Source organism: Medicago sativa, chromosome 4 (assembly GCF_051527215.1).
Source record: "Medicago sativa cultivar Bolivia chromosome 4, Bolivia_mono, whole genome shotgun sequence".
Lineage (NCBI taxonomy): Eukaryota > Viridiplantae > Streptophyta > Magnoliopsida > Fabales > Fabaceae > Medicago > Medicago sativa.
The window spans coordinates 51,833,047-51,842,079 of NC_140752.1; the positions used below are offsets into that span (position 1 = coordinate 51,833,047).

Consider the following 9,033-nt stretch of genomic DNA (forward strand, 5'->3'; position numbering starts at 1 on the left):
AAATTATTTAGAAATTGGTTTGTTATTGTTGATTATAGTTAGTTTGACTGCAATGTGGTAGTTTACATATTGAAATGACATTGCCAAAATTTAATTGTTGTTGTTGAATAGTTAGAAATGACACAATGTCCCTGATAAAATGGCTCATTGATTTTTTCTTTTTGAAATATTGTGCAGATATATCACAAAGGCCTGACAGACTTAGGGGAGATAGGGAGTCGGCTACAGGGAGTGCACCAAGAGAAAAGGTACCACAACGCCCCCCTCTGGCTGGTCGACAGAGAGGTGGGGGAACAAGGTTTGTGGTGGGTTCATCTTCACAGACAGCTGAGTCCCAGATAGTGGACCTGACGCAATATCAGCAGCAGCAGGTGTATCAACCTGAGTATTTTCAGCCTCAGTATGAGCAGCTTCACCAGCAGGAGGGTGAGGCTCAGGAGGAGCCAAGGATGGAGTTTGAGGCCGGACCATAGGGCTTTCATGGGGAGTCTTACGAGTAGTCGCTTCCACAGTTTGATAATGGTTAATTCATGTTAAAACAGTGAATTTAGATTAGAAATTAGGGTTACATATAATTAAGGTTTAAGGCTTGGTTTGATCCGGATTACGTCATTAGACTTATCCAACGATCCCAAGATAAAGAAGTCTACTCGCTCATGCTCATCGTAAACATGGAGAAGAAGAGAGAAAACATAAAATAAATAACAAGAAAGTAAAGAAATAAAAAGATGAACTTTATTAAGAAAACAATTGTCACTATTGAATTCCAAGAATAAAGATGATTATTTGTGATGGAATGCTACTCTCTTTATAGCTTACAATTGACTTAAAATCTAAGCAATTACAAGGGCTTTTCGGTAAAACTAAAATAGAGTAACTTGGCCTTCAAGCAAAAGCAGCAAAAAGATGTTCTGGGAGGTGGCACGGCCGTGCCACATGTTGGCACGGGCCGTGCCAAGCTTCTGACTTGTGGGAGACATATTTTTGTCTCCGTATCTTTGTATTTTTGCTCTGAATTTGCTCCAGACTCCTTTCTTTTACTCCAAGGCTCCTTCCATCATATATTCGTTCCTGAAATAAAATAATATTTAATTTGAAGTAAAATATTCAAAAAGGAAATAATATTTAAATAAAATCAAATCAAATCTAAATAAAACTAAACTAATTAATGCATAAAAATAGACTAAATATTGACACATCAAGTAACTTGATAGTACCGTTGGCGGACGATGCAAATGACTAGTTCTGGGGGATGGTGAATGATTCCGGTCTTGTCCCCTCCTTAAGACTGGGTACGACAACATCATCACGGACTCGTTTGTGCCTTGTCTGAGAGATGGCATGAGGACACCAGCAGCTTCCATCTGCCTGTTGGGGAGATGACCATCACACTAGATGATGTGGCGCGTCTTCTAGGCATCCCCATCAGTGGAAGGCTCATTGAGGATGATGATTTATCTCATGAGCGGGGAATACAGCTGATGCAGGATGAGCTATGTTTTACAGGGACAGAGGCGATGAAGGAGGTGGAAAAACAGTGTGGGGCTCATGTTTGTTTCACTAAACTGAAGACGCATTACTACTCATCGTGGAATAGATGTAATCAGCTGGTGGATCATGCATCAGAGGAGGAGGAGGAGGAGAAGAGTGTTGTTAGGACCTCCTGCGTTAAGGCATTTTTGTTGCTCTTGCTTAGCTACACCCTTTTTTTCGGCAAGAACAGCAGAACCGTTAATCTGTTATGGCTGCTTGCGCTTAAGGATTTGGACAGGGTGGGCGACTGATCATGGTACAGGATGGGACTTGCTTTCCTGTATGAGATGCTTTCTCTTACCTCCGACTCAGCTGTTAGCGTCGTTGGTGGTTACATGAGTTTGCTTGTGGTAATATATTTTTATTTTATATTTTTTTAGTGGATTATAATGTATAGTTGTTTGTATGATACTTGTGATGATATAAATTTGTCTCCTTATGTTTGCAGGGATGTATTTTTGCGCACTTCAAGACACTCCTTCTGAGGAAGACTGAGGAAGATTACCTGCGTTCTGACCCGCTTGTGGGTCAATGGAAACCTTCGAGGGGCTTTTCTGATCCTGAACACTACAGAGACGCAATTGATTCGATGGAGCATGCTCATGTCATCTAGAGGTCGTACGAGACTTAACGAGACCTGACTCCTTTTCATGATGTATGCTGGTATTCCGGATAGATCATGGCCGACAAAGACAGGATAATGTGTCACTTGCCGAAGCTGGTTCTAAGGTAGTAAGGCTATGTCCAGACCATTCCCAGACCTCCTACGACGATTGTGGAGATTGCTCCAGCGGATGTGGTTATGGCCTTCGTGGAGTTTGCTATCCATGTCCTTAGCCAGCAGGAGAAGAATGATCCACTCCCGGAGGATGAGGGGTGGAAGTATTCAAAGGGGTACATGAAATGGTTCTACAAAGTATCCCATCCTATTTTGACAGCCCCTGCGGCCATTCCTGGCTACACAGCTCCTGTCCCTCCCTACGAGGAAGTTATTATTGAGTAGCAGTGGGCCAGACATCCACTCGACCCATTACAGATCATCCACAATGTCAGAGGCATAGTGGATAGCGCTATGACGGAGATTCCTGGTGTGTATTCAAATCTTGTTGTTGTCAGTGTTATGGAAAACATCCGACAACATTATTGCATGCTAGAGGAATATGAGTCATAGTCCACAGGAAGATTAGGGTCTCGTTCTAGAGTTTTTTTAGGCCATTAGTTTATTTTTAGATGTTTTTGTGACATTTTCGGGGTTTTTGATGTAATATATTTACACTCGCGCGTTTGCACATTTTTATGATATTTTGATTAGTTTATCGTTTTTTAATTTTGCGTAAATTTTGGTTTTATTATGCGTATGTTAATTATTAATGAATGAATGATTGTGAGTAATTAAATGAATGATGAAATTGAATGAATGAAAGAAGGGATGAAGAAAATTTGGGAATATAGAGTTTCTGCCTGTTCCACAAACATAGCGTGAGTTAAGTATCACAGGTGTTAATTCATGTGTGAGTTAAGTCACGTTGAGGTTCACACATGCGTGACTTAACTCACGCCAGGAGCATTTTCAGAAGTTTGGTTGGGAATGAGCAAAACTTGTTGGGAGAAGAGCATTTTTCAGAGGATTGCTTTTTAGGCCCCTCCAATATCTCTTTAAGCCCCCTAAAGTTACAAAAATACCCTTAATAACACATCCAGAACTTAACTACCAGATGTGCATTTTTTTAATTGAATTTTGTTTCACCTCCGGCACATAAATACCGTACATATATTGTACAACCTCTGTTCTTGTTTTCTTCCAAAACCAACCCTTTTCTCTCCACCATTTCTTCCCTCAAGTTTTGGAACTTTAGGGGACTTAAAGAGATATTGAGGGGGCCTAAAAAGCAATCCTCCATTTTTCAAACCTGGATATGTTTCGTTGGCCCAAATCTGCTTTATGAAGCTCAATTCTCTTTTGGCCCAAATTTTTAACCAGTATAAAAGCAAGGTTAAACAACACCAATTCATCTTTCAAACCCTAGTAGCAGCAGCCGCATGACAACTATCTTCTCTCCCAAAATTATATCTTCATTTCTCAAAACCATTTCTTCACTGAAGCTTCATTTCTCATTATTTTTCCTCATAATTTTGAAAACCAAACCGGCCGGTTGGACCGTGAACCGGAGGAGTATCCGGTTTGGTTCTTACATTGGACCAACCATGTTATCAAACCGGTGAAAACCGGTGTGACTCGGTCAAACCGGATGAAAACCGGCGAACCGACAGTTTTACAGAACGGCGGGGGAATGTCTTAATTGTTGGGAACAACGTATTAATTTATTAAAAAATTGCAAAATGACCTTCAACATGGTTCAAAGGGGATTCTTCGCAGTGATCAAGGGAAAAGCTAACCGCTACAACATGCATTTTGTTTTGTTTAATCATTACTTCAAATTAATTATATTATAAAATACTAAAATGCTAAATTAAAACTTTTCCTTTTAAGTGTAGTATACTTTTTTCTCGGTGAGTACTTTCGAATCAATTTTTCATAGGAAAACACTTTGATTGTAAATATTAAAATGATTAACGGCGGAAAATTTGTTTTTTTTTAAATGCAAACTAGTTTGCTTTTAAAATTAATTTATGTGTTTGATTAGATAATTATGTCATAGTTGATTGTTGTAAATTTGAAGAACAAATTTGTAAAATTAATTTAATTTATTTTCTTTTAACATTTTATAAGTCTTATATTTTTTTAAAGACCGAGTCATCCAGTTCAATACAAAATCAAAATGTTTACAATAATCGGGTGATATAAACGAGTCAACCGATTTAATCTTCTTTCATGCGGTTTGACCAATGACACAGTGACTCAGTACTCTTACCGGTTTTTAAAACTATGTTTTTCCTTGTCATTTCTTCTGTCAATATTCATCTCTCATTTTCAAAACCATTTCTTCTATCAGTTGCATCATTTTTGTCAAAAGCAAAGCTCCAAACCATTTTTGCAAAAATTAAGATGAAGATGAAGAAAATCAAGCAAGAAGTGAAGAAAATTAATTTTTGAAAAAATTGTATAAAAGGACATACAAACCGTAACTAGATAAAAAAAATTGATTTCGTTCAAAATTTAAAATGTGTTATTATCATTTAACTCATAAAACTGAACCGATGCACCTGCCAACCTGAAATAACTTAACCTGAAAAACCAAAATTTTAATAGTTTATGTTTTGGGTCTTAGACGATCACCCGGGGGTTGGCTCGAAGTGGGGGTTTGGGCCTGAACCCGAACAGAACCAATCTGATGCCCACCCCTACACCCTATGTAGCAAACCATCACTCTACACCCCTATGATGCATCCATGTGGCAATAATAAATCAGAGAAATAATATTTGTACAACTATTTTATGACAACTTTTGGACAACTCTCTCATACTCATATTTCATACTTACATTATGTTCTTACTTTCTCTATCCTTTTTTTTTTCTCTCTAATGTTTTTGCTAATAAAAAAAGAAAAAAAAAAGATTGTCACAAAAGATATCACAAACAATTGTACAATCGACATTAATATATAATAAATGTTCCAACTCAAAATAAATTTAAAAAAAAATCAGAGAAGTCTCTCTGTTTCCTCACTCTCTCTCCTCCTTCATGGGTTTCTCATCTCCACCACTCTCCATCTTCCTAGTTTTCTCCTCCCCACCTCTTCTCCACTTTTTCGATGTCGTCATCACCGTCACCGTCCATAGTCTCATCGGTTTGTTATCAGATTGTCTCGGGTCGGCTCGTAAATGTTAAAGTCGTTGCCTCTGTATCTCAACGCTAACATCGCAAACCACGACCCCATCAAGTTGCAGCACTCACGATGTTTTCTGATTTGCTTTTTTTCTTGCTGATTTCGGTTTTTGATTTGGGTTGATCAAAGAGAGAGAGATGAGGAAGGAGATACATAAGTGAAGATGAGAGCCGCGAGGGACGACGATAAGTAAGGAGAGGGGTGGCAGCAACATGGAGATGAACGATGGAGGAAAGAAGGGGGTTGGATGCGGGAGAGCGAATTAGAGAAGAATGAGAGCAGGGACAATTCAGAGTCGAGATGAGAAAACAACGGTATGTGAAATCTTAATTTTACCATTTGCTTTCTAACAAAATTACAAAGTTGTCATCCACATGAGCAGATGTAACAGAGGTATTAAACCAAAGTGCTTACAAAACAATATTCTTTGTTTTTATAGGTGACAAACCCCAAATCCTTGCCTTGGGTAAAATGGTGTGTTTAATCTGCTAATCAACAAGTACTGGACACTACAATGTAAGACAAAACAACACAACATAAGAGAAAACATCATATGATAAATTTTTATGGTATTGAATTTTTTTTTGCCCTTGACAACTTTTGGTGAACAAAAAACTATTTTGGTATTTTAGAGAGCTTGTACTTGGGACAAAAGTTGTGTTGTGGTTTAATGAGGGTAAAAAATTCCAGTTTTTATCTTGTCTTTTGACCCCAGTTTATTGTCTTTGGAATAGTTTTACAATCGTCTATAGTTGTCATGTCTTGTTCTTCATTTTTTAGTAGATCAAATGCACCCAAAATATATTTTTCTTGTTTTTAGGATTTGTTTTAAGTTTGGGAGAATCCAATCTTTTAAAAAACTATAGCCGGGAGAGTCATTTGTAAATAGGTTTCATAACCTTATTTTTTTTTTCCTTTTCTTTTGGGTTAATAGTTTTTTGCTTAGATTCCGTCCTTGTAAATTAATATTCTCCAATATACCCCCCGAGCCAGCTACCAGAATCTCTTATGTGGCGCTGACGTGGATCTCAACAAAAATTTACAAGGGGAAAACCGAAAATGGTCTATATTACAAGGGATAAAACATTATTAACCTTTTTCTTTTTGATAAATTAATTTTACTGGTACTCCACCCCAAACTTAAGATACTGCTATTTTCGGCAAATTCATGTTCTTGAGCCATTTTCAAAAGTTTGGATTCGATTCCACAAAACTAAATTCAATCTAATTCAATTGATGTTTCCAATGGTTTATAAAGCTTAAATGCATTTAAGTACATTAAAAGAATCCGTTTGGACGGTCTGGATCGGCCCCAAAGTACCCGGAACGCTAAAATCATGAGTTGTTGTACTGAGCAACTCGCTATAGCAAGTGATCACTTGCTACAGTGAGTTTGACAGCACACAGCAAACTCAGAATTTTGGTTCCTCTCGGGAACTCACTCAATTTTCATCTAAAATCCCCAATTTTGATCCCCTTGACCACCAAATTCGACCCCAAAATTTGTACATTAGTTTGTAAACATCAAAAGACATTCAAAACAACAACAAACATCGAATCATAACACCAATTCACCCAAAATTCATCATCTAATTCATTTTCACCAAAACCCTCAATTTTTCTCATTTTCATTCAAACTTCACAAACAACCACACCAATTCAAACCCCATTAAGATAAAAACATAAACAAACATTCATGAAGTGAATTCAAACATATTTCAACAACAATCACTCACTAATTCATGATTCACACTCAATTAATCAAAAATCATCAAAACAACTTATCAACAACAACAACAACTATGAAATTTAAGATCTTAACTCAAGAATTTTATGAAGTTTATCATACCCAGAAATTCACTTGAATTAGGAGCACGAATTTCATCATTCAAAATTCACAAAAGTCACAATTAACACAAAAGCACTTAAACTCAAAAATAAGATATTATGAGTTAATTATTGAAAAGAAACCATCCCCCTTACACCTAGCTCTTGATTCCTCTAGCGTAGGCTTCACTTTAGCTCCCAACTCTTCAAACCCCAACCTCTCTCTCTACCCTCCTCTTCTATCCTCTTGATCCACTTTCTCTCTCTACCTCTCTCTCAAAATATTTTGTGAAATGAATGAATGAATGAATGTAAAGACCTGATTTTCTCACAAGTGTTGTGTTTATATAGTCACCACATAATTGGGCTAGGTCTCTAATTGTCTTAATGGCCTCAATGTTCTTACCAACCAATTCCTCAAAGTTACTTTCATTTAAACCGTCAAAATAATGAATAGTTACAGTCTCTAAATAATTGCCCCAACTCACTAGTAACTTAGTAAAAATAATCATTCCCACTTAAAACACCAAAAATAACCCTTTTACTGAAATGACTAATTTACCCTTGCTCACCACATAACCAAAATAATCCTGAGTCTAAAATGATTAAAATACCCTTCTTAAGCCAAAATCCACTAATCCCGAATAAAATACACACAAAGGACAAATAATCTCGCACACGCGCATATAAACACACATAATAAATATATAAAATAATTCTAGTGAAAAACAGTCTGTTACAAAGTGATTGACAGTTTTTCCACACAGCCAAAAACATGAGATGGAGAGAAGACAGTTTATGTAGTGGAAGAATTTAGCATTTTCTTAATCAAGCAGAGTAACCAAGATCACATATAAATAAAAATTCAATTGCTTTTAGTGTTATCTAATCTCATGATCATCAACCCTCTTTTACTTTAACAACGATAGGTAAACATTGCCTCATCTCGTTATATTTTAATTTGGTACTTATAACACATCAAAATATCAATCATACATCAAATTTCTTGAATTTCACTCATTTTAACATAAAACTCAAAAACACAACATTAACACAATTAAATCATGGATTTAGCATATCCACATAATGGATTGACAAATAATCACATACCAACAAATCACAACAACATACTAGAGCACGAATTCAACATCAATTCATCATACTAACATGAAGAATTACACAAAATCTTTTACTATCCATTTGTTCACATAACCCATATGTGAATAGAGACTTCCACTTACCTCAACAATCAACAAATCAAATCTCTCCAATGAATGGGTCTCTCTCCATTCTCATCCTCTAGCCTCCTAGAGTTCTTCTTCACCACTTTAGATCCCCTTCTTGCCTCTTCTCTCAATTTACTCTTGTGTGTTTCTAACCCTAATTCTCATGAGACTACAATCTATTTATATCCTCTTACCGGGCTTGGTTCTATCATGTTTATTCTTCACAAATAAAACAATACTTAATTACTCACTTAAACCTTTTAATTACTCATACACCTCTATTTCCTTAATTTATCATTATCTCTTTTTTTTAATAATTAGCTAACCCATCAATTCAACCACATTATAACAAAATAATAAACAAATAAATTTCTAAATAATACAAATATTACTAATGTCACATAATAATAAAATTAATAAACTAATAATAAAAATCGGGGTGTTACAGTACAATGACATAAATAATATGAGAATTTAATTAAAAATATATCAAAAGATGTTCATCTTAATCTTAGCCAAAAGGGCTTAGCTATTCATAGGAATTGACATAAAAACAGCAGAGATAACAGTATTAGGCATGATGAAAAATGAAAGAAATATCAAACTCTCTTTCCCAATGTTCAATTCTCATTTCATAATTTTTCAAGTGTTTATCCCA

General features: G+C 36.0%; 1 long non-coding RNA gene across 1 annotated transcript; it reads right to left on the reverse strand.

The window, feature by feature from the left end:
* Nucleotides 1-713: 713 nt before the first annotated feature.
* LOC146929715 (uncharacterized) lies at nucleotides 714-8,662 on the reverse strand. Its single transcript, XR_015006108.1, has 2 exons — nucleotides 8,391-8,662; nucleotides 714-1,071 (listed from the first exon to the last, which is right to left on the reverse strand). It is a non-coding gene; the product is annotated as an uncharacterized LOC146929715 (long non-coding RNA).
* Nucleotides 8,663-9,033: the final 371 nt, after the last annotated feature.